We start from the raw sequence: 26793 nt of genomic DNA on the forward strand, positions 1-26793 counted from the left end.
GTTCTCTGTGGTGAAAACACGAAAATAAAACACTGGATTCTGACGTGACAAATCGATTCACTTTTTTTTTTTTCCTTTAATAGTTTTACTTTTCTCTTTGGTTTCTGAGGAACTGGCGGTGAGGACTCCTGTGCCTCCCGGAGGATAGTCCTTCATAGAATTATATTAATCTAATTTATTCTTGCCACGGAGTCTGGATTTGTCTTTTTTGGACTGCAGCAAGAAAGCACTGGGGCCGGAAGGAAAAAAAAAAGGCGATGGGGCGGGCACGACAACACCGCAGAACACAGTTCTGGGCTTCGTACTTTCCCAAACACCGCGAGATCTGCCCGCTGAGAAACGAGACTGCCCCCACCCCCCAAAGGACTTCCGCGCATGCGCTGCGCCTTTAGCGCGCAAAAATTTCAAAATATTCCTCCGGGTGTTGAGAGGCGGCCAAGTGTGGTCCTCAGGAAGTGTCCATTACGTTGATCCGATGTATTCGAGTACATAACCCCACATTCTTCGAGCCTTTGCCGTCGAATCTCCACATGCCTGTGTGGTGCGTCTTCCTTTCTTTCCGCTTTCGTACCTGAAGTCTGAGGCTTCAGCGAACCGAGCAAAGGAACAGCCGTGGGAGAGCCAGTCACGGTTTAAAAATCAGTGATGTGGTTTTCGTTGTTTGGAGAAATCACTCTGGGAGCGACATAAAAAGAGAAATGAGAGGGGCCAAGGAATTTTTTTTTTTCTCTTCAGGAGACAAGGAGATGTGACCTGAGGTAACTAACAGTGGGAAGAAGATAGGAAAATTTGAGGTAAATCAAAGTTGACCTTGTATATGAAAATACTTCCAAAACGGAAAATGGAAGTTTAAAGATAAATTTATTGTGGTAGCAAAAAGTTGAAATTCATGCGTATGTGGGCCCTCCAAGAAGTTTGTGGAAAATATCTATTAAAAATTATGCATGGCTTTAAAATTTTTCCCCTTGTTTTGCACAATAAGCTTTCCTTTTAGTTCTGTTTTGCATGAATTTGTCGAGGTACTGTGGTAGCTGAGAGAACTGTTGATAGTTCTTTGCGTATTTAAGAAATGTTACATTTAGCCTATGGTATATGGTATCTAGGTAGAACTGGGGAAATGAGCAAAACAAGGAAGATTCCAAAGCCATAGTCCCAAGGAAAGGCTGCTGTGGGCAGGGGAAGGCTAGACAAAACAGCAGAAGTCAGGAATTTGAGATGAGTCTTGAGGGAATCTGACTAACTTGACATCTTTTTCTCCCAGGACCCATAGGACGCCTGTGCAAGCACTGGATTTTGCTCTGCAACGTCATTAAGGTACCATTTAGCACCAGAAATGTCCTCCTTGCAATGGACTCTGTCGGGCCTCTACTACTGCTAATGTACCTCAGCCAGTGGGAAATGTGGATTTCATGGAATAAGATATGACATTTTAGCTACTAAGACTCAGATGTATTCCTGTCACATTATAAAAACAGCTACTTCCATGGATGGGAGACGTGGAGCAGGTAAAGCCACTGCTTAGGATGCCTCTGTGGCATCGTGGAGTATTGGTTCAGGTTCTGGCCTCTCCACTTCTTCTTTTTACAGATTTACTTATTTGTACTTGACAGAGTTACAGAGAGAGGGGATAGGGAGAGAGAGAGAGATCTTGCATCTGCTGGTTCACTCCCCAAAATGGCTGCAATGGCCAGAGCTGAGCCAATCCAAAGCTAGGATCCAGGAACTTATTCCGGGTCACCCAGGTGGATACAGGGGCCCAAGGCTTTGGGTCATCCTCTGCTGCTTTCGCAGGCTATAAGCAGGGAGCTGGATTGGGAAGTGCAGCGGCCCGGACTAGAACCGGCACCCATAGGGGTTGTTGGTGCCACAGGCAGAGGGTTAACTTGTTATACTACTGCATGGGCTCCACAGCCTTTCCACTTGGAATTCGTGTTCCTGCTAATGCATCTGGGAAGCAGGGGTGATGGATCACATGACTCATGTGAGTCTCTGTTACTCACTTGGAAGACTTGCATGGAGTTCCTGACTTGATTTCAGCCTGTCCCCAGTCCCAGCTGTTAGGGGCATGGAGAATCAGAGAGTGCGTTGGGGTGGAAGCTCCCTCTCTGCTTTTTCTGTCACTCTGCCTTTAAATTAAATCTTTTCTTTAAAGTACATAATTCTAGACTCTAGCTTTCTAGTTCATTAGCTGTTAGAATCTATCTTGACACTGGCAGCAATCCTTTGCAAATTAGTCAGTATAATTTGATTCTTTGCATGCTCTCTGGAGTATAAAGCAGAGGAATGCTGATGGTATGTAATTTTAGTAAGCCCAGCAAAGGAATGGCCAATAGGTAAGCAATATAGTTGTGTTTGTAATAAAAACTAAATATGGAAAGGCGCAGGGTTGATGTTAGCAGTGACGGAGAAGGATCCAGGTATTAGTATATAGAAAAGAAGTACTTTGGCAAGGAGCCAGACATGACAGATACCCTATCAAGTTCTCCCTATACAACTTGACATCTTTTTGGCAGCCTAGAGTATATCCTGTCAGATGGACTACATGTGTGGAATTCAAGAGAAAATGCTTTAGGGAAAATCCATGAATGCAATAGAATAGGATTTCTGGGTTGAAACTTGGGTGTCTTGTAGGGGGTGAGATCATCATCCAACTGTATGAGGCGTGACAGCTCAAAATGAGGCCATAGAAAGTGTGCAGAACTGGAACTGGGACGCAGCGTCTGGCTCTGGGTTTGCTAGTCACTCTGTGTAACTGCTGAGAACCTCTCTTTCCCAACTCTACATAAATATAATAGTGTCTATTTTGTACGATTATTTTAACGACAACGTGATGTACATGTTGAAAAGAGCATGTGAGTTGCCAGCGTAGAATTTGGTATACAGAACATGAGCAATCAGCTTTTTGCTTGAGCCTCCCACTGCATTTATGCTTGTCACCTAGCAGCTGGATTGTGGGTGCTCCTGAAGCAGAGGTCCATCTGTGTATACAGAACCTTAAGATAGATTCTCTACCTTAGAACCACCTGGGCAGCCTTTAAAAATGCTAATGGTCAAACTTCAGTCTAGACCCATTAAATCAGAATCTCTGGAATTAGGACCCAGAACTCAATATTTTTTAAAGCTCTCCATTGAACCCTGCTAAGATGGGTAGTTGTGTACCTGAAAATGTTTTAAAGGGATAAAGGCTGGAGTTTGACATGAACAAAGGGCATCATAAGCTTTACTCAGGAGGGAGGCCACTGTGACGTGAAGTAAACGCATTGGTTTGAGAAAAATCAGTGTGAAATCACTAATTTGGATGCCAGAAATAAACAGAATTTGCTAGAGTTGGCAGACAACCTCCCAGGTTGTTCCTTTGATATAGCACAGACAGCACACAGATGATGGTGTCTGTCGATTTTCCATTTGGTGAATCGTGGACCATCAGCAGGTGTGATGGTGGTAGTGGAATGGGATGAACTTTTGCCACTGCTGTGCTGTATCGGTTGGAGAAAGGCATCAAGACATGCCTTTTAAGGGTATGCGTGTGGGTGTTTTCCTCCAGCAGGTCAGTACTTCTTCCCATAGCCTGTCAGGGTTGATGTGGCTACTTTGACCACATACATGGTTTTTTGGTACTGACAGATAAAATGGTGTCAAATCCTATCATTATTGCCTTTTGGTGACTAAACAATTCCTTAGAATAGGAGAGTTATCATATCTGGGTCAGAAACACACGCTTCTAAGAAATAAGGTGCTTTCTAGTAAGACAACTGTGGTTCCTTTTTTAAAATTTAATTTTAGTTTAAATGTTGTTTACATAGTTAAGAATGTGCACCCATATGGGCTACCGATTAGGGTGGGACGGGTCGAGAAATGGGAAGATGGGACAAATGTTTCCATTTTTTTCCTTTTTCTTCTGTATCTACAGTACTGGGGGAAGGTTAGGGGACTGCTCTTTTGCTGCCAAACTGGATCAGCATCCAGGGTAATTTGATGAAATTATAAAGACCCTGATGTGGGGAAGAATGTTCCAGGGGTGTTATTTGAGTGGTTTTGGAGGTTCTGATACATTGTTGATTTCATCGCTCCTGGGTGGAGAAAAAATTTTTTTTTTTAAGATTTATTTATTTTTATTGGAAAGGCAGATATACATAGAGGAGGAGAAACAGAGAGGATGATGTTCCATCTGATGGTTCACTCCCAATCAGCCACAGTGGCTGGAGCTGAGTCAATCCGAAGCCAGGAGCCAGGAGCTTCTTTCAGGTCTCCAACGTGGGTGCAGAGTCCCAAAGCTTTGGACCGTCCTTGACTGCATTCCCAGGCCACAGGCAGGGAGCTGGATGGGAAGCAGGGCTGCTAGGGTTAGAACCGGTGACCATATGGGATTCCATGCATTCAAGGCGAGGCCTTTAACCACTAGGCTATCGCGCCAGGCCCGAGAAAACCTTTCTAAGGTCTGTTGGTTGACACAGTCCACCTTAGTGCATCCGTTTACCCATATACTTGCTGCCAAAACTTTCCCAAAGAGTTGTTCAACTTGTTCTGTTTTCCTTCATCTGTTGCAGCACTCGAATTCCTCTGCTGGCCTAGATGATCTGGTTGTCATGTCCCCTGTGTGCATCTGGAAATGCTGTCCACTACACAGGCATCAGCAGCTGAGGAGGCTCAGTCCCAGTACGTACAGTTCAAGGTTGGATCACATTTCCTGTGATTCTTCCTGTGGCCAGAGTTTGAGTCCAGCAGTCTGGTTGGGGTGTTCCCTAAGAAACCCCACCTGGGTGAGCCCATACCTGACTCTGTGTGCACAGGCCAGTTCAGTGTCCAGTTCAGTCCATCACCAGCATCAGCCCATGCACATACTGGTGAGTGCAGTAGCCTGGTCAGTTAGTTTTCCTTTCTTTCTCCCTTCCTCCTTCCCTCTCTCCCTCCCTCCCTCCCTTCCTTCCTTTCTTCCTTTCTTTCTTTTAAGATGTATTTATTATTTTTATTGGAAAGTCAGATTTACAGAGAGAAGAGACTGAGAGAAAGATCTTCTGTCTGCTGGTTCACTCTCCAAATAGCTACAGCGGAGTTGAGCTGATCTGAAACCAGGAACCAGGAGCTTCTTCAGAGTCTCTCATGCGGGTGCAGAATCCCAAGGATTTGGGCCATCCTCAGCTGCTTTCCCGGATCACAAGCAGAGAGCTGGAAGAGATGTGGAGCAGCTGGGATACGAACCAGCACCCATATGGGATCCTGGAACATGCAAGGTGAGGACTTAAGTCACTAGGCTACTGTGCTGGGCACATGCTTGGTCAGTTTCAACCCCAGCTCCATCTCCCATGCAAAACAAGAATACTGCAGACTACCTCAGTCCAGTCTGTCACAAATCTAGCCCTTACTCATTCCATTAGGAACTGCAGCCTAGTTGGGGCAACGCCCAATAACTTCCACCAGACTCGTCCTCAGCCACGGTTCCTGTACGTGATGGCATGTGCAGCATCTAGTCCAGCTTGTCCCACTTCCCATCTAGTCCTCATACATACCCATGAGTGCTGTGACTTAGCTTAGCTCAACCCACCTGCAGACCCAGTTCACACGTATGCCAACAGGTGCTGTTGCCTTATCCAGCCTTGCCTAAGGCCTGGTTCTCATGTTCACCAGTGGGAGCTGCAGCCTAGCAGAGGAGTGGCCACAGTTCGTCTACAAAGCCCACTCCTAGCCCCAGATCCTTTGCTTGCTGTGATATACTGTTGTCCAGCTTGACATGATTTGCACCCAGTTCTGGCATTTGCCAGCGGATGCTGGAGCAAAGCCTATCTGACCTGCACTTACTCTAGCTCTTGCATGTGCCAATGGATGTGGTGACCTAGCCCAACTTGGCATTGTCCCCTAACCAACTTACATGCAGAACGGCCCAGCCTGGTCCATCTCCTGTCTTGGCTCTCATGCTCACTAGTGGGAACAGATCCTAGCAGGGAAGTTCCTGAAGTTCCTCTTCCAAATTCATCTCCAGTCCTAGGTTTTGTGCATGCTGGTGTGTGTTGCAGCCTAGTCTAGCATGTCTCACCTCACCTTGGCTTTTGCTGGTGGTTGCTGCAGCCCGGCAATGCTCAGCCTGCCACCAATCCCAGCTTATGCCGGGGTGCACAGGACCCAGTGGAAGTATAAACAAAGTGATGGCAGCTCAGGATACCGCCAGCAATGATGTGTTGTTATGCTACTCTGTAACCCTGAAGAGGTCAGAAACAGGAATAGGCAAAGAGGTTTACAAATAGGTCAGGGAAAGGGAAAAGTAACCACATCCCAAATCCGAGCTTCCCTGTCTCTACAGCAGGCACAAACTGGGAGAAGGAAGAGAGCAGAATGCCTTTTTAGAGAGTTCTGAGAGGTTATGTAGGACTTGTCTGTGTCCCAGTGCCTGCTGCTGGCTGGTCCTGGCTCTGAATCTGACTTAGGCCCAGCTGGACAGACTGTGCCTCCAAAGAATTTAGTTAGTTATGAAATATTTGCATAAGAAAGAGCGAACTCCAAACTGCTGGTCCACTCTCCAAACACCTGCAGCAGTGGGAGGTGGGTGTGAAACTGAGGGCTGGGAACTCAGTCAAGGTATCCCGAGTCAGTGTCAGGAACCCAGTTACTTGAGCATCACCACTGCCTCCCAGAATCTGCATTAGCAGGAAGCTGAAGTCAGAAATAGGGTCCAGGAATTGAATCCAGGTAAACTGATGTTGGGATGCAGGTGCCTTAACCAGAAACTTTAATTTTTTTTTTTAAGATTGATTTTTTTTTTTTTTTAAGATTTATTCATTTTATTACAGCCAGATATATACAGAGGAGAGACAGAGAGGAAGATCTTCCGTCCGATGATTCACTCCCCAAGTGAGCCGCAACGGGCCGATGCGCGCCGATCCGATGCCGGGAACCTGGAACCTCTTCCGGGTCTCCCACGCGGGTGCAGTGTCCCAATGTATTGGGCCGTCCTCAACTGCTTTCCCAGGCCACAAGCAGGGAGCTGGATGGGAAGTGGAGCTGCCGGGACTAGAACCGGCGCCCATATGGGATCCCGGGGCTTTCAAGGCGAGGACTTTAGCCGCTAGGCCACGCCGCCGGGCCCAAGATTGATTTATTTTTATTAGAAAGGCAGATCAGATTTATGGAGAGGAGTGAGAGATCTTCCATTCATTGGTTTACTCTTCAAGTGGCTGCAACGGCTGGAGCTGAGCTGATGCAAAGCCAGGATCCAGGATCCTCCTATCTAGGCCTTCCATGCAGGTGCAGGATCCCAAAGCTTTAGGCCATCCTTGACTGCTTTCCCAGGCCACAACCAGGGAGCTGGATGGGAGGTGGAGCAGCCAGGACACGAACTAGTACTTGCTAGGTGAGGATTTAGCCATTGAGCCATAGGGCTGGGCCCAGCAACTTTAACGTTTAGGATAAATGCCTCCTCTTTTCTAAGAATTTATAACAAGAACATTTAGAGACTGGGTCATCTTGGTAGAACCCTTGGGTTTATAAGGACCTGGTAAACTTCAGACCCAAGATTGTCACTTGGGGCAGCCAAATAGGTTGCCAGTTTTTGCTCTCAGGTTCCCTGAGGATCCTCTGGCTCCATCTGATCTATCCATTTCCGCTTATGTGGCTTTCTTTTCTTTTTTCTCTTAGACAACTCTCTTAATGTAATGTGTCTAATGGTGTTCCCTTAATGTTCTTGTCCTATTAAAGCCACATGCCTTCTCCATCAGGGACACACAGATAACCAGGACACTTATTTAACTCATGGAAAGAATATAGTTCTGTTCTTTTGGGCGGCCAGTGCTAAAGTATAGTGGGTAAAGGTGCCACGCGCATAGCATGTGGCACCAGCATCCCATATGGGTACTGGTTTGAGTTCCTGCTGCTCCACTCCCAATCCAGGGCCTTGCTAGTTTGCCTGGGAAGGCAGTGGAGGATAACTCATATACATGAGGTCTGCACGAAAGTGGGAGGTCCAGAACAAGCTCCTGATTCCTGGCTTTGGACTGCCTAGCAGCAGCCATTATAGTCATTCGAGGAATAAGCCAGCGAATGGAGAATCCATCTCGGCACCCCACCAACTCTGCCTTTCAAACAAACAAGTAAATCTCTCTCTCTCTCTCTCTCTCTATATATATATATATATGTATATGTTTGTTCAGTTCTTTTAGGTATCACATGGCTTTTACTATGCCAGCCCCACTGACTGTTAATTCAGTATCTGTGCTCCAGGAGAATCAGAAAGGTTTGGGGCAATTGCTCTGTTTTTAACCATGCTTTTGTGGACTTGCAGTTGGTCCACACAGCCATAGAAAATATAGAGCCTTAGTTTCCTTAGTCTAACAGAAATGGCAATACCAACACTTGTCTCATCGGGTTGAAACTCGGATTAAATAGCCCTGTAGCAGAACAGTTTATCCAAAGCCAGTTTGAAGTGTTGCTATGGAATCCACAAACCTGGGTCCACTTGTGTGTCACAGTGAAAGCCAATCAGTGACGCTGAGGTGATGGTAGAAAGTAGATATTTGCAAAGTGCAGAGCAACAAGCTTGGCAGCTGTTGCTTAATTCCTGGGCTCCCAGAAGCATTTAGAGGATTGGTTCTTGCTCATCGAAGTTGGAACTGAGAGGTGGACGTTCAGTTTGTGTTCAAGTTCCAGGTTGGTCATTGCTGCTTGTGATGTTCTCTTGATGGATCAGTGATGCTGTGCTCTTTAGGAAATTTTGTGTTGGCCAGGTAGAGTTCAGCAAGCCCAGGGTGCCAGTTGTATCACTCTTTCAATTCATTGAATTCCTTTTATTTATTTATTTTGAATATTTATTTATTTTTGTTTGAAAAGCGGATTTTGCGAAGAGTAGAAACTAAGAGAGCACTTCCATCCTCTGTTTTATTTCCCAGGTGTCCTCAGTGACTGGAGCTGAGCACATCCAAAGCAGGAGCTTCCAGTCTCCCACGTGAGCTCACGGGCCCAAGGACTTGGGCCATCCTCCTTTGCTTCCCCAGGCCGTAAGCAGGGAACTGGATTGAAATGGAGACGCCAACACTTGAACTGGCACCCATATGGGATTGCAGGCAGATTAACCTGCTTTGCCAGTCAGCCCTGCGTTGGTCCTTAAGGATAGGCAAGGACCGCTGGGGCTAAAGCTGAGACCCAGTGATGTCATCTGCCTGTGTTTTTAGAGCTATTTGCGTAAGGTTCAATATCATGTATGTACATACTTGGTATGAATTAAATATCACTTGTTCTTGTTAGTAGTACTAATGGTAGTAGCAGTAGCAGTAATATTGACTTAGATGAGAAATCAAAGCCAAGTCTTTACCTGATGATTTTCTAAGAGTTTCTTCAAACACCTGTTCAGCTTTCTTGATCAATGGATTTGCTGCAGGTGCAAATGTTAGAATTAAGAATTGAATTTCTCTTTTTCTCATATGGAAAAATGGAATGAATCTGACTCTTCTCCTACAGTACTAATAAGAAATGGAAGAAGTCAAAGCTGTGGCCGTTAAGCCAGAAAGGAACTTTAGTTTTGGAAATTACACTTCTACATCCTTGTGCTACCTCTTCTTTTACAAATAATGTGTTTCTGCACATTGAAAGTCAGTATTTTTCCTCCAAAAAGTATTTATTCAGAATTGCCTTGAAGCTGGCATTATCAGGTGGGCTAGGCCATGTTCTGTGATACCGGCATCCCATGTGGACTGCTCTACTTCTAATCCAGCTCCCTGCTAGTGTACCTGAGAAAGCAGCAGAAGATGGCCCAAGTACTTGGGCCCTGCTACCACTGTGAAAAATCCAGACGGAGGTTCAAGCTCCTGGATTCAGCCTGGCTTAGCCCCAGCCGTTGCAGCCGTTTGGGGAATGAACGAGTGAATACAAAATCTGTCTTTCTCTCTCTTTCTCTCTCTTTAGCTCAGCCTTTCAAAGAGATCTTTTTAAATAAAAGAATAGCCTTGCTTAGGATTCTAAGAAATAATTACATGTTAGTCTTATTAGACAAGTAGCTAAGTTTAAATTCCTGATTTGGAGTAATCCAAATGCCATCCAAGTATGTATTTAGCAATTTAAATTCAAAAATTTTGATCTTTTCTCCCATACAATTGTAAAATGTGTTCACAAACTGTTGCTTGTGTTCACCCTAAGGCTGTAATGCATTTTCCAGTTAAGGGCTTCCCAAAAGTCAGAAGTCCTACCCCCAGGAGAGGTAGCGTTCTCTTGTTCTCCCTGTCCGGCTGTGAACTCGTTACAGGATCCTTGGAGTGGTTGACCTGATGGTGGAAGGAGAGGGAGTCACTGGTCTAGCCTGATTCCTAGAACCATTTCAGCATTTAAGATCAGCCATAATTCTGGGAAAAAAGAAAAGTCTATTAGGTGAATTCACCTCGGAGAAATGCTGATTCTCAGCGGCTCTCAGCAGTTCAGACCTTATCCCCCTGCCTTTCTTTAGTCAGCAGGGTCCCATGGCGACCGGTTTTGAAAGAAATCATCCCCTTCAGCGGTTACCCAGCACCATGGCAACCAGAACGTCAGCAGGCAGGATACAGACCCGTGCTAAACAGCTCCTCCCAGGGCCAGCCTCGCCTCTCTCAACCCTGCCTGAGGCCTGGTATTGGAACTGATAACCTCTGGATTTGTTCTCCCAAGAATTCCTGTGCATTTCTGTGGTTTTTTTTTTCCTACAAATATAGAAATGAGCATATAGTAAACTGTTATGAAAACCTTGTCCCACCACTCCCAAAACGTAGAGTTTATTTAAGCTTTGAGATGGGTGGTTAGGTGGAGACAGTGAGATAGATACAAGAGAGACTTTGGATGAATAAAAATAAAAATTTTATCATGTTTCTATATTTATTTATTTATTTATTTATTTTTATTGGAGAGTCAGATATACAGAGAGGAAGAACTTCCATCCATTGATTCATTCCCTAAGCGGCTGCAATAGCCAGTGCTGCACCAATCTGAAGCCAGGAGCTGGGAGCCTCTTCCAAGTCTCCCACGTGGGTGCAGGGTCCCAAGGCCTTGGACCGTCCACTGCTTTCCCAGGCTACAAGCAGGGAGCTGGATGGGAAGTGGGGCCACCAGGATTAGAACTGGCACCCAAATGGGATCCTGGCGCGTGCTAGGTAAGGACTTTAGCCACTAGGCTACCGCGCAGAGCCCTGTGTCTATATTTATAAGATAACGGCTTATAGTACAGAAAATTTAAGCCTTAAGAATATGGTGTTATTTCTAATTGCACACAATGCTTTAGGAAGATATCTTTAAGATACTTTATTTACCCGAGAGTGAAATAGACAAATGGCTCTAAGGAACCTTGCTGGGGGTGCAATGCTGTCCGTGGTGCTGAACATGCGATTGTCCCAGATGCACTGAGGGGGCTCTGCAGCAAGGCTGGGCAACACCATGCTGTGTCAGGATGTCGGTGGTGAGAAAGCAAGAGAAGGCTTAGACAGAAGATTTTTCTCTAAAGGTTTTTCTCATTTTCCTTCCTTACCGAGCCACTCTAAGAGCTCAGGATAAAATCTTCAGATTGAAGTGGGGGGTGGGCAGGGAGAAAGTGGAGGAGGCTGGAGGTTGGAGCCTTGAATCTTCCCCTTTTCATATGGAGATTTTTGGTCAGAGCCAATCAGGTCAGAGATTTCTGCAGCTTTGCTCCTGAAAGGGAAAGTGGGGGAAGGGAGAGAGAGAACATGGCCACATTCTCCCCTTGAGCCACATGATCCATTTCCCATGTGACACATTCCAAAGCCTTGAAGAGGAGAAGGGAGGGGCACCCAGCATGGGGCTGGGGGCGGGAAGATGCTTTAGCAGTCAACCCTGTACAGCGTCATCTTGTCTCCCTACCAGGAAGCCGGTTGTGAGCCAAGGGGAAGGCAGAAAGCAGCTGTGAATATGTTTCCAAGCTTTCGTGGCGGTTTATGGCATTCTCCAAACTCCTATGCAAGGACTGTGGCTCATCGAGAAGACCCAAGAAGGCTGTTCGTGAGATCAAGTCTGGATGAAGGTATGTGATGGAGATCCCCGGGTACTGCCGCTGAATATTGGCTCAGATGACAGAATACCTTCTTTCCCTTCCCCAGGCAGTTTGGAGATTTTTGCCCTGGCTTAAATGCTTGGTAGGTGCTTTGGATCTGTTTCAAAAGAAAAGATATCTAGGTAGATCTGTAAAATAAATAATTGGCCAGAGTAAGTGCCTGCTGAAGAGAAATTAGATGGAAACCGTATATAATGAGAAGAGGATAAAACACCATTGATGAAAAGGCTTTTTTTCCCTCTGAATCCTGCAAAGGGAGGAATGACATTACTGAAACCAACTAGATTTCATTGTCACTGTCATAAAATCCAGTTTCATTCCTTTTCAGCTGCTTCTTCTATGCCCACGTTCTCAGAGGTCATTGGCAGTGGCTTAGGGAGCTTGAGTGGACAGCGGGTTGTTCCTTTGATGGTACCAGGAACACTTGTGATTGTCCACTGTTCTGGTTTAAGACAGCAGACTGCCGTAGGTTTCAACATCTTTAGAGCATTACTGCTGGGAAGTTCTCAAAGGAATGTTCTGAAGTTATAGCCTAGACTAGCCTGTCGTGCACCTAAATGTTGGCATCTCTCGCTATCTCTACCCAGCACAAAGACAAGTTCACAAATTAAATTTTTGTTTTCTCTTTCTTTAACAAATACTTAAAAATTCTGCTATTTATGAGTCACCGTTCTAAGCACAAATAATTAGACACTTAATCCTTAACACCACACTTTGAAGGGATTATCATTACTCATTCTTTAGAAATGAAGAAACTGAGGCCCAGAGAAGTTAGGAAACTTTAAACAGCTAGCAAATAGTAGAACCAGAATTTGAACCAAGAAACTTGACCCAAAGCCAGTGCTGGTAACCCCAGAGCTGTGCTGCTCACCTGCTTCTGTTACTCCAAATGATGTCAACAATCATTTTGGCTACAAATTCTGTCCAACTGACTAGAAGATTTAATCAGCTTGCCTGGCTAAATCGGAACCTCAGTGAAATCTGTATTAATCTTAAATTGGCCCAGTCATTATGTTCTGTACCCCCAAATAACCCAGTAAGTAATTGCTTGTTCTTTTTCCTTCTGCTGTATAGATATCTGGTAGTAAAACAGTAGGTTTCTATGGTGACCAAATGATGTCTAAAGGAAATCTAAAATTACATCATGGTTGGATTTTTTTTTTAATGCAACCTAGAAATACTCTTCTGTTCTCAGAACCCAGTATGAAGAGCAGCCTAAATGTATTATCTTTTAAAATATCTTACCTGGTTCTCAAAATAAATAAATAAAAATCTAAAAAAAATTTTTTTTTACACAAACTGTATTTTACACAACTGGATTTGTTAATTTAAAATAATATTGCCATACCTTATACTAAAAGACTAGATTTCCCTTTGCAGGTAATTTACTGATCTTGTTCTTACAAGATGTGAATAAACTAAGAGAAATTGCCAAGTCCAAGATATAAAGAGAAAGAAAAGGGACAGGAATCTCAAATTCGTGAAGTTCTTTGCTAAGTGAGGGTTTCATTACAGGATATTTTGAAGAGTCATTGTACCCCTGTGATATTGAACCTCAGTCATGTAACTTCAGTCTTTGATCCCTGCTGAAATCTGCATTTCCCTGGAAAGAGTAATGCTTTATTCTGTGACAGTCACCTGAAGGAAGCTGCTTGTGAGAGGGGTGGCACTTCCTTCTGTCTCCGGATGTCTAGTGCTCAGCTCCAGGCTTGGCATGCGGTGAGCGGGCTGTGTGCATTTGTAAATACAGAACTGGAAGACTTAAGACTGACAACACTCTACTGGCACCAGTTTGGGGCCTGTGTCTGTCTTGTTTTGTGTTTGCTTAATGGAGCGCATTGAAGAGGAAAATGTATGGTAAGAGTGAATTTGGTTGAAATAAGTCAAAATTATACTTAAAGTTTATAAATGTAGTTAGGCTGGCCCCGGAGCAGTAGCAAACTAGAGTTGAGGGTGCATCCATAAACTCTTTCCTGGGGATCGGTAATCCCTCTGACATTTATATTTAGAAGTCCCCCTGATATTTTTTTATTTTTATATAAATGTAATCTGCCAAAATGTCTTGCCTAGTATCATTTCCCAACATCGTAGCTGTTCACCTCTGGTTAAGGATGAATTTTTATTTTTTTAAAAAAAAGATTTATTTGCTTTTATTGGAAAGGTAGATTTACAGAGAAGAGACAGAGAGAAAGATCTTACATCCATTGGTTTACTCCCCAAGTGGCTGCAACAGCTGGAGCTGAGTTGAGCTGATTGGAAGCCAGGAGCCAGAAGCTTCTTCATGGTCTCCCACATGGGTGCAGGGTCCCAAGGCTTTCAGCCATCCTCAACTGTTTTCCCAGGCCACAGGCAGGGAGCTGCAGGATGAATGTTTTGAGAAGACCAGTCTCGTCCTATCCATCTGGCTCTTAATCCCCAGAATTCTGCACAGGAGACCCAGCACTACAGGACTCCTCCCTAGGGAATTTTAGAGCAACAGCTTGTGAGAGAGAAAGTAAGAGATCTCCCATATGCTGGTTTATTTCCCAAATGCCCATAGCAACCAGATCTGGGCCAGGATGAATCTCAGAGCCAGGAATTCAACCTGGATGCTCAGTGTAAGTGGCAGCATCCATTACCACTGCCTCTTAGGGTCTCCATTAACAGGAAAATGATATTAGGAGTAGAACTGGGTACTATCCCAAGTGCTCAAACATGGGATGCAGGCATCTTCACCTCTGGACCAGAAGTCTGCCCCAGACCTTGGATAGTAACTATCAGACTGCCTTACCCAAACCTTGGCAAGTTAGGATCTGAATGTAAAAGATTCTTTCAGGACGTTTTGAAAAGTTGCTTACGATTTGAATTCAAATTAGCAGGCCAACTAGGCTTATAATAGCCCTTTTGATCATATATTCAAACAAAATCCACTCTGCTGTTTTTCAACCTAATTAAATCATTAAAGAAGAAAATTGGGGGTTGTAGATGAATTGTGAGTCCTAAGATCGTACCACTCATCATTCTTACCTCCAGTGTGACCTGTGAATGTGGCTGCACAAGAGAAACAGCAGCTCTGCTCGAAGTGCAGACTGGCCAGGCAGGTGCCACACGCCTGCCGTGCACTCAGGACTGCGTGGACAGGCGGGGCCAGGGTACAGGGCGGCCTGGAAGCCTGCTTGGGCTTTGGACTCAAAACCTCTGCAGTCTAAAAAGGGACAATGTACCCAGCTGCTTCACTTCTGATCCGCTAATGTGACTAGGAAAGTGGTGAAAAATGACCCAGCTCTGTGGACCCTTGCTGCCACGTAGGAATGCAGATGAAGGTCCACTCTTCAGGCTTCAGTCTGGCCCAGCTCTTGCACTGCAGCCATTGGAGGAGTAAGATGGCACTCTCTCTCTCTCTTTTGCTCTCTCCTTCACTCTGTGTGTATGTATGTGTATGTCGCCTTCTCTGTAACTGCATTTCAAACACACACACACACAAATGTTTAATAAAAAAAGTTAAAGGAGATTATATATTCAGCTAGCTACATAGGAGACCTTAGAACACAGAGAGAAAGTAGAGTACCCGCGTGGGAGACCCAGAAGAGCTCCTGGCTCCTGGGTTTGGATTGGCGCAGTACCAGCCATTGCGGTCACTTGGGGAGTGAATCATTGGACAGAAGATCTTTCTCTCTGTCTCTCCTCCTCTCTGTACATCTGACTTTGTAATAAAAATAAATCTGGGCCTGGTGTGGTGGCCTAGCGGCTAATGTCCTCGCCTTGAATGCGCCCGGGATCCCATATGGGTGCCGGTTCTGATCCTGGCAGCCCCGCTTCCCATCCAGCTCCCTGCTTGTGGCTTGGAGAGGCAGTTGAGGACAGCCCAGGCCCTGGGACCCTGCACCCACGTGGGAGACCTGGAGGAGGTTCCTGACTCCTGGCTTCGGATTGGTGCAGCACTGGCTGTTGCGGTCACTTGGGGAGTGAATCATCGGATGGAAGATCTTCCTCTCTGTTTCTCTTCCTCTCTGTATATCTGACTTTGCAATAAAAATAAATAAATCTTTAAAATAAATAAATGAATATTTAAAAAAATACAGAATGCTTAATGCTTGTTAGTAGACTCAGAGAGCTGGTGTATGTCACTCCAGAATTGCCTGGGGAGAGAGTAACTGGGCACTTGCCTCTTACCATTGTTTCCAGATTCTCTGCTGCAAGCACACTAGCCTTCAAGAATTCCAGTTTTAGGTGTACAATTTGATATAGCATGGCGGTGCTTACCAGCCAATTTTTCAAAATACATTATTAGTCCCAGACAGAGAATATCTATTGCCAAATATTTGCTTGCTAATAAATGGAATGCTAGATTCACTGGTTATGGTGCTGCTGGCCATGCCTGCATCTCATGTTGATGTTCTGAGGTTTGAGACCCTGCTCCACTCTCAATTTCAACTTGCTACTATACTCCTGATAATGTAGAAAATGATGCTCAAATAGCTGGCTGCTTGCCAGGCCAGGGAGATCTGGAGTGAGTTCCAAGATGCTGGCTCCTCTCCTAGCTCCAGTCATTGCTTTCATTTGAGGGCTAGACTAGCAGGTGGAAGATTTCTTTCTCTATCTCGTTCTGCCTTTCAAATAAATAAAATTTTGAAGACTTGAAATCAAGCTTCTAGAGTTACAAATAATTTTGGAGTTAGAAAGGTACTTCACAAAGTTTGTGGGGAATGGAATTAAAATATAGTGTACATTTTTCATGAATTTTTCCAAGATTCCTGTTATCTGGAGTATGGCACACATAGTGGGGTATTTTGAGAAGTTAAAAATGGTATATATTTTTCACAAACTTTGAAGTACCCTGTGGATACATTTGTCACGTGTGGCTCTGAAGAGGGCAAGTTGAAAATAGCTGATGTAGGTGATTCGGGTCAATTATTGCCAATATGCAGAGAGGATCTAAATAAGAAATGATGACAGTAACATATTAATTTCCAAAATATGTGCAAATGAATAGCACTAAAATACATAGTGATTTCATAAACCAGATGAATACACACCCAGTGGTATTTTTCTTTTTCTAATTTTGCATTTGTCATTTAAGAAAGAGACATACAAAGAACAACAGTCATCTGGTTCATTCTCCACTGCCCAGAACAGCTGGGAGCTGGAAGCACAGCCGAGGACTCGCACGTGGGTGGCAGGGATCTACTTCATTTGAACCGACTGTCTCTGGGGATGTGCATTAGCAGGAAACTGGAAGTAAGAGTGGAGCTGGGGCTTGAACCCAAGAATTCAATATAAGATATGCGTATCCCAAGTACCATCTTAACTGCCATGCCAAATACCCATGCCCCATCATATTTTCAGTGATATCTGATTACCTAATAGTATAATTTGTTGAAGAAGAACACATGTTAGTGCAAAATGAAATCCAACTTCTGCTTTATCCATCCTTTGGACACCTGAACTGCTGATTCTGGATGCCAAAGCTTCCATTGCTGGGTCCCACAGTCCTAGATAAATTCAGAGTGTACCCTCAGGGTGAGCTGTCTGCTAAATCAGAGTGGTGACCAAAGGAGTGACTATACATTGTGGATTCCAGGTCACAAGGTCCACCTCTCAGTTTCAGTTTGTGGAGCTAAAACGAGTTCAGAAATCTAGGCTGACTCATGCATAATGCAGGCATGAAAATGGATTCAGGAGAGACTGATTTATTTAGGGTCTTTATGCTGATACAAAAATAAGACCAGAGTCTCTCAACTTGGGTAGTATATATCATGAGAGCTGGATTCTAGGTTTCTTTCTTTCTTTCTCTTTTATTTTTTTTTTTAACACTTACTTGGCAGGTGCCTTTTTAAAATTTTTTTTTTTTATTTTTTAATTGGAAAGTCAGATTTACAGAGAAAAGGAAAGAGAACGATCTTTCATCCACTGGGTCATTCCCAAAGTAGCCACAACAGCTGGAGCTGAGCTGATCCGAAGCCCAGGAGCTTCTCGGTCTCCCACGCAGGTGCAGGGTCCCAAGGCTTTGAGCCATACTCTACTGCTTTTCCAAGGCACAAGCAGGGAGTTGGATGGGAAGTGGGATAACCAGGACATAAACCGGCACTCTTACAGGATCCCGGCGCGTACAAGGCAAGAACTTTAGCTGCTAGGTTAAAGTGCCAGGCCCCAGATTCTAGGTTCTTATCCCCGAATCAACATATAAGGTGATTCACAAAGCATTATATCCTATATTAAACCTTCTAGGGCTTCTAATTCCATCCCAGATGCTAGTAGGAGAGTGATAGAATGGCTATTATGAATTTTAGTCTTTACACTCAAGTGTAGAAGAAGCGCTCTGTTTAATCTGTTTTTGTTTTCTGCTATAATGAATTGAATACACATCTAGTGGCTTAAGATAGCACTGATCTCACAGCTGTGTAGGCAGAAGTCTGGGTGGGCTTGGCTGGATTCTCTGCTGAGTACGTCGTGGTGCTCAAGATGTTGACAAGCACTGTGATCTTCTTCAAGGATCCAGGGATGAGCTCCCCTTCCAGGCAGAACCCAGTGCCTTGCAGTTTTAAGATGATGGTCCTATTTCTTTGAGGACTGTAAGTCTGGAGCTGCCCGGAGCTTTCTTTGCTCCTGGAGGCCTCTCCCTTGTCTTTATGTAGGGGCCCCAACATCTCAGAGCCAGCACAGCCTGTCAGCTCCTCCTCGTGCCTTCTGCTGCTGTACCCCCTCTGCCTCTAGTCAAAGATGTTCTCTGCATTTAGGTCTGATGTGATTACATTAGGCCTGCCTGCATAATCCAGAATAATCTCCCCATTTTTAAGTTCATAGCCTTAATTATATACACAGAGCTTCTTTTGCTCTATGATGTATCAGATTTGTAGATCCAGGGATTAGGCTATGGATTTCTTGGGAGCCATTCTATCCATTGCTTGCAATATTTCCTTTAAATAAGGGTAAAACTTGACCCTACCCAGCTAATGGTGCTGTCGGTGGCAAAAATTCCTGGGACTCCCTTCCTCTTCCTTGGTCCTGGGATTCTTAATACAGAATAAAATATACTGGGCAATCGCTTTGGTCCCTTCTAATTATAACAGAGAAGACTGTGATGTGAGCTAGGGCAGGTCCTCGCAGGCCGGAAGATCTGCAGCTGCTTGACTTCCCTGGCAGCAGTGGAACCCTCCTCAGGTGGAGGCACATATGTGTATATATAATCAGCCTCTGAGCTCCCTCATTTTGTCTTCATCACCTCCTGTCACCAGCCTGGAGCATAGCAAAGGTGAGGACAAGATCCCAGGCTTCCTTGTTTATTTATTCTTTTTTTTTTTTTTTTTTTTAAAGATTTATTCATTTTATTACAGCCAGATATACAGAGAGGAGGAGAGACAGAGAGGAAGATCTTCCATCCGATGATTCACTCCCCAAGTGAGCCGCAACGGACCGATGCGCGCCGATCCGAAGCCGGGAACCTGGAACCTCTTCCGGGTCTCCCACGTGGGTGCAGTGACCCAATGCAATGGGCCGTCCTCAACTGCTTTCCCAGGCCACAAGCAGGGAGCTGGATGGGAAGTGGAGCTGCCGGGATTAGAACCGGCACCCATATGGGATCCCGGGGCTTTCAAGGCGAGGACTTTAGCCGCTAGGCCACGCCGCCGGGCCCTATTTATTCATTTTTTAATGGAGGTATTATCTATAGGCCGTAAATGTTACGCCAGTGATTTTTATGAACCACCCAGAAATACATCACGGTCATCCACTTCCAGAGCATTTTCATCACCCCCCCTAGGATCCATTGTGTTTGTCTGGGTCTACCTTGTGCATTGGCCAAGGGCACAGCCACCATCCTGGTTCAGAGGTCCTCATTTCATTCTGTACCCCTCTAGAAAGCCCTTCAGACAACTCAACTTCCAGAAAACAAGGCAGGGAAACAGGTTTGTCTCAGGCTCAGTGAGGCAACTCTCCTCTAAGGCGAGTCAGCACTAAAGTCTCAGTGTATTCTCAGAAAGGGACAGGAAAAAAAAAAAAAAATAGCAAGGAGGACAGCTCCTGTCAGTATCACGGTGAGGGAGTGGAGTCCTCAGATGGCACCTGGTTGGCATTGAGCAAGGCTCTATAAGTGAGGGAATTAGACTTTTCCCCTTCCCCTGTGGCTTAACTCCTCTAAGCAAAAACTAGGGTATTGTTTCCTCCTACTGCAAGGGCCTAGGGGGAACATAATGTGACATGGGATGGGATATTGGGCCAGCAGTTAGAGTGTGGAGTGAGAGTCCTATCTTTTCCCTGCTGTCCATGTGATATTTAGGTTCTTTTGCTGCAAAAAAGTTTTGAGTTGTCTCAAGGACAAAAAAGCTTGAGGCCAGGGCTCAACGATCTGGAAACATTGAGGGTATGGATGGTGGCGAGGGGGTCGCTGCAGCCTGCAGCTGGATTATGTTGTCATCTGTCATCCACAGGAGTCCTGGGAAAATCTACCAGAGATGAATATGTCCTGCTTGCTTGCTTCTACTGCTTTCCTTGCTTCTTTGACCACCAGCCTAGTGGAAGGACCCCCTACCATGCCTTCTTATATATAATAGCTCATTCTTTTCATAGAACTTTTTTTTTTAAAGATTTATTCATTTTTATTGGAAAGCCGGATATAGAGAGAGGAGGAGAGACAGAGAGGAAGATCTTCCATCCGATGATTCACTCCCCAAGTGAGCTGCAACAGCCGGTGCTGCGCACCGATCTGAAACCGGGAACCAGGAACCTCTTCCGGGTCTCCCACGCAGGTGCAGGGTCCCAAGGCTTTGGGCCGTCCTTGACTGCTTTCCCAGGCCATAAGCGTGGAGCTGCCAGGATCAGAACCGGCGTCCATATGGGATCCCGGCACGTTGAAGGTGAGGACTTTAGCCGCTAGGCCACGTCGCCGGGCCCTTTTCATAGAACCTATTACAATTTACTGTATCACTGTTCTGTGTGTTCTTTATTTCTGTTTTCTCCACCTCACCACAACTAAGTAGGTGGTTTTGCTTGCCATCGTGGATCTGATTGTTAATACAGTGCATTATACCCTGTAATACAACTTTAGGTGTGTATGGGATGATGAATGATGATGATGATGAATGTGGGGAAAGGCTCTGAAGAGATAGTTTCCAGAACTCAATATCCAGTAGCCAACTAGTGTCTGTGCTTGGGTATCAGGAGTTTAATTTGTCTAAAATAAGAGTTACTGATATCCAGCTCCTCAAGCTTCTTCTTTTCTGCTCTTAGGCTCTCACACCTAGGACTCATCCTTTTCTAACTCCATCAAACATCCACAGTCTTGTTGGCTCCATCTTCAGAATATTTCCAGTGTCTCTCTACTTTGCTCTATCTATATACTGTTAGTACCCTAGTCTAACCCACTGTCAGTGCTTAACTTAGATTATTATAGTAGCCTCTTAATTAGTCTTCAGCTACTTGCGTGGAACCTAAAGTTGATTTAATTTGTTTGTTTTATTGGAGAGCAGGAGATTGAGAGAGTGCTCCCCTATTCACTGGTCTACTTCCCCACAATAGGTGCATGCCTGCAATGGCTGTACCTGGGTCTGGGCCATAGCAGGGAGTCAGGACTGCCATCCCGGTCTCCCGTGGAGGTGGCAGCAGGGTGGGAGAGGGGCCAGACCAGGCACTGCCATGTCAGATGTGGGCATCTTAGCCAGCGTGCTAAGTTAAATATCTACCCCTAAAACTGTGGTTTTTTAAACATAATTCATTTTCATTTTGCCCCTATGCTTAAACCTGTGGTGGATTTCACTTCTATAAAGATAAAATCTGTGCTATTTTATGTGAACTTTTCACTGCCTGCTTTACTATATCAGGCACAGTGTTCATCCCCATTTATCTGTCTTTAATTTTAAATTTATTTTCATTTGCACTTGAAAGGCAGAGAGATAGAATGGGTGTGAAACCCCAAGCATCAGGGCAGAGGAGAGAGAGAGAGTAGTCTTCCTTCAGGTGACTCATTTCCCCCAATTGCCTGCAACAGCCAGATGAGGGCCAGGTCAAAACTGGGAGTCGGGAACTCCATCAGGGTCTGCTTGGGTGACAAGGGCCAAGTCCTTGGGCCTTTGCAGATATATTAATAAGGAACCGGATTAGAAGTGGAGTACTTGGGACTCAAGCCAGCACTTGGATAAGGAATGCTAGCATCATAAGGGATGGCTTACCAGTGCTGGCCTGGGCACAGTGACTGTACAACTTGTACAGCCATATCCCATGTCAGAGTGCCTGGGATTGAGCCCCACGCCTGCTTTGCATGCAGTTTGTGCTAATGCACACCTTGGGAGGCAGTAGGTGATAGCCAGGTACTTGGGTTCCTGCCCCCTACCCCCACCCCATGGGAGACGTCAGTGGAGATCCTGGCTCTGGTGTTGCAGGCACTTGAAGAATAAACCAGCAAGTGGAAGATCTGTTTCTCTCTCTTTCAAACAAATCAGTGTTGTGTGTTTGTTTTGTTTTTTTTTAGCAAAAAGAGAGAGATACACATAGAAACAGAAATCTTCCTTCCCCTGATCCACTCCAAGATACAGCAGCTGGGGTTGGGCCAGTCTGAAGCCAGGAGCCTGGAGTTTGCTGCTACCTTGGGGTGCACATCAGCTGAAGCTGGAATCTGAAATGGAGTTGGAACTTGAGCTTAGGCACGCTGATGGAGATGTAGGCTTCCCAGGCGGTGCCTGCCCCTTTGTCCATACTTAGGAAAAGCTCATTCCTGCAGCAGGATCTTTGCCTTCACTGTTCTTTCTGCAGAGGATGCTATGGCTGGCCCCCTTCCCTCTTCAGAGAACTCTTCTCTGATCACTCTCTAAAATAAAACCCTTTCAGGGTGCTTTCAGAGGCAGGACAACTCAGACTGGCTTACACTGTGGTAACATTGATTCTGTTTACTAAGAAGCCTAGAGATTTGGTGTTCTAGTTGCACCACCAGGTAAGGGCACTGCGTGGTGTCTTTGCCAGTCTTAGGACTTGCTCTGACCTCATGAAATCCGCTTGGCTCCTGCAGTCTTCACAGGGCAGTTCACAAAGGGACAGGCAGATCCATGGGCATGCCTCCTTCTGTCTACCAAGGAGAAACCTTTTGTAAGAGCCTCCTAGTTAGCATCTTGCCAGTAGACCTTCTCTTCTGTGGCCAGAGCTGGTGATGTTAATGTGACTATACTTAGCTGCAAGGGACCATGGAGAAGACATTGTCTAGCCTTTTTAGCCTCTGGAGTGAGAGACAGTTAAAGCAAGAGTTGGGAATGGCATTTTAGTAACCAATTAGTCATTCTGCTGTTTCATTTTCCATCAGTACTTGGTTCCCCATTCTGCTTTGTTTTTTTTCTCCATAGCACTAACTTCCTGAACTTACATATTTATGTGTTTAGCTGTTTATTTCCCTGCTAGAGGAAATCTCCATCAAAACATTGCAACGTGTATGCTCCATGCAATCCATAAGATGTGTGATGACATTGGAAACAAAGTGGCTGCAGATGGAGCCTATGGTTGTGGAGTGTGCTTACATCAGAATGGCAATGTGAGGAGCAGGACCGTGTGTCAGATGCAACATGGATGATGACGCACCGGAAATGTTTAACAGGAATGTGAGAAGTCTGAATTAACATGTTGGCGCGGTCCACGTGTTATGTGTGCACATTATTTAACAAAATGTGTAAATCATTTGATACAATAATTATAAATTCTCCCTTCACGATCAAAAAAAATTTTTTAAGGAGGACAGATATGGCTTTTCTAAAGACTGATTTGGAAAGAGTAAGAGCAGCAATATCCTTTTAAAACAAAATCTCAGCTAGATATCAGGTTAGAAAAAAGCTGAAGATTGGAAAAATCACAGTATGTGTCATCGCAGAGCTTCCGTGTGACTGCCAGCATCCTGCCACTCCCATCAGAAGTGGCTGGTGCACGCCGAAGTGGACCCAATGGGGTCTCTCCTTTTATAAAAGCCTCCAAAGACAAAGCAGCTTAAAACCTAGGTAAGATAATAAAAAAATTCTGTCCCCAGTGGAAGCGTGCAAAATCCATTCTGCTTCAATTAATTCCTTTAGATAACTTTGAATAATTGCATAAGACCCTTAGATTGTCCATGAAAACAGCTTCTTCCCACCACCACCTAAGACTCCTCATGTCATGGGCGTACAGGTCTGGAGTTTTGGTAACGTTCCTTCCCCCTTCCCCCTCTTACGTTATTTGTGTTCATCTTCCTCCATAGGATTCCCAGCTCTGGACTTTTTAATTTGCCTCCCAACTGTGATCCAGTACCGTCTTGCATTATCTTTTTCCTTGGTTATTCTATCAAAGGGAACATGTTTGTTTTTTTTTTAACAGAGAAGGGTTTTTAATTTTCTTTTTTTTTAAGATTTATTTTATTCTTATTGCAAAGTCAGATATACAGAGAGGAGGAAAAACAGAGAGGAAGATCTTCTGTCCAATGACTCACTCCCCAAATGACCGCAATGGCGAATGCTGCGCCAATCTGAAGCCAGGAGCCAGGAACCTCTTCCAGGTCTCCCACGCGGGTGCAGGGTCCCAGGGCCTGGGCTGTCCTCAACTGCCTCTCCAAGCCACAAGCAGGGAGCTGGATGGGAAGTGGAGCTGCCGGGATTAGAACCAGCATGTATATGGGATCCTGGTGCATTCAAGGTGAGGACTCTAGCCGCTAGGCCACTGTGCTGGGCCCAATTTTCTGTTTTGTTTGTTTGTTTGTTTTGTTTTGTTTTAAAGAAGAGATTATTTGAAAGGCAGAGTTACAGAGAAAAGGAGAAACAGAGAGGGATCCACTAGTTCCATCCACTAGTTCTCTACCTGAATGGCTGCAATGGGCAGAACTGGGCCTATCCTGAAGCCATGGGCCCAAAAACTTGAGCCATTCTCTGCTGCTGTCCCAGGCCATAAGTGGAGAGCTGGGTTGCAAGTGACGCTTGGACATGAACTGGTGCCCTGATGGGGCACTGGCGCGTCACGCGGGGGCTGAATGTGTGCCGCAGCACCAGCCCAGAGAAGGGCTTTCACAGTGGCCCCTTTAAACTTTACAAAATAGCCTATAGTAGTCATGAAAAAATCTGGGCATGTAGGTTTTTAAAAATACTTCTGCATCGTCTTTGTTTCTTTGTCCTTCATATAAATAAATACCAGAAATCTCTAAAACATCAGAAACAAACAGGGCCAGTATGCTCGGCATGATTTCAAGAAGCCAGTGAGACTCCTGTCTCTTCAGTTTAACTCAGAACCACAGCACTGATCGTTTACATTTAAGATCCCCACTAAAATGTAAGTAGTCTTGACATGTGGTGCCGCAGGTCAAACCCGCATCCGCAGGAGTGTCTGGGATCCAACCCCACCTCTGCTTCCAATGAGCTTTCTGTGCCAGCTATGTGGGAGACCGGGATTAAATTCTAGGTTCCTGGCTTTGTCCTGGCCCGGTCCTGGCCCCAGCCCTAGCTGCTGTGGGTTATTTGGAAAGTGAAACAGAGGATGGAAAATCAGTCATTTTGTATCTCAGCGTTCTCTCTCTCTCTCTCACACACACACATCTCTCCCTCCCTGTCTCTCTTGCTCTGCCTTTCAAATAAAGTTTTTAAGACGTAAATAAATAAAAAAAAGCATTTTCACAGTTGATCACTAGCAATCTCTAGAATCCGTAATCTTAATGAAAATGAGAATAAAATATGCAAAACAAAGATATGAGGACAGTCAGTATCTGAGAGAATGAAGATGGAGTGCAATTATGGAAAGAGGTAGGTGAAGGATGGAAAACTGCAGTTGAAGAGGACGAGCTTCCCCAGCTTGAGTTTGGAACAGGGATGGCAAACCGCCGAAATAAATTCCTACCCAAAAGGATATAGTGGAAACTGAAAGTTTATGTTGACTGTGGGCCGCAGTCCTCCCAGAATTCTTTGCAAAGCTTGTTGCAGGAGTAAACATTACATCATGTTGGCACTTTTTTAGGGGTGATGATCCCCCAGTATGCGTAAATACTATCCTATACTTACTTAACTCATTGCAATTCCTATAAGATCCATAAAATAAGATAAAATGGGAAAGTAAAAGAGAAATGCACAAGAAATTTTCTCTAAGAAATGACAACTTTGTTATGAGGCTATGTGAAGAATAAACTTTAGTCAGACATGTACCCCTAACCCCGTCTTTTCTTTTTTTATACACAAGCAAGTGAAGCTTATATAACAATGAAAGAATTAAGAGAAAATACCGACCAATGAAGTGGTGTCCATTTGGCACAGCCATGAAGAGGCTGCTTGTTACCTCACATTCCATATAGATTTGAATTCTAGCATCATTTTCTATTCTAACTTCCAACTAACGTGTACTCTGGGAGGCTCAAGGCTCAAGTGTGGGACTTGGATTGTGTGCCTAGCTTCTAGCTTTGGCCTAGGCCATTCTCAGCTGTTACAAGCATGTGAACAGTGAATCAACGGATGAGAGATCCTTCCGACTCTCTTTCTCAAGGATATTATATTTATATATGACTTTCAAAGAAAAGTGAAAATAAATGAAAATTTAATATAGCACAATTAAAATTTACAAACAGAAACTTCCTCCTTGGAGAAAGATATTGACCAAACTTTTTCCTCACTTCAGTTCACATCAAAGTCTGGAGTTGCGCTTCCAGTCCATATTTAAAAGGCAACAGTTAATCATCAGTCATCATGAATTTCTAACACTCTCGTATTGCTTGTTCTGCAGAAAGGCTGTGCCTCCAGACCTGTAGGTCTACTGCACTTCTCATGCTGAGCCTCTGTGCAGTACATGGTGGGAATGATCGTGTTAGTTTTTTTTTTTTTTAAAGATTTATTTTA

The 26793-nt window shown here is 44.7% G+C and overlaps 1 protein-coding gene across 3 annotated transcripts in view; it reads left to right on the forward strand.

Moving 5' to 3' along the window:
* The first annotated feature begins 369 nt into the window (after positions 1–369).
* GPR19 (G protein-coupled receptor 19) overlaps positions 370–26793 on the forward strand; it is a 35878-nt gene continuing 9454 nt past the window's right edge. Inside the window, exons 1-4 of one of the 3 annotated variants that reach the window (XM_058655894.1) lie at positions 370–541; positions 1262–1314; positions 4978–5231; positions 11821–11977. The gene's annotated coding sequence lies outside the window, so the exon portion shown is untranslated. The other 2 variants (XM_004592573.2, XM_058655893.1) reach the window with 2 other exon arrangements.

The sequence above is a fragment of the Ochotona princeps genome, chromosome 27 (genome assembly GCF_030435755.1).
Source record: "Ochotona princeps isolate mOchPri1 chromosome 27, mOchPri1.hap1, whole genome shotgun sequence".
In the NCBI taxonomy this organism is placed as follows: Eukaryota; Metazoa; Chordata; class Mammalia; order Lagomorpha; family Ochotonidae; genus Ochotona; species Ochotona princeps.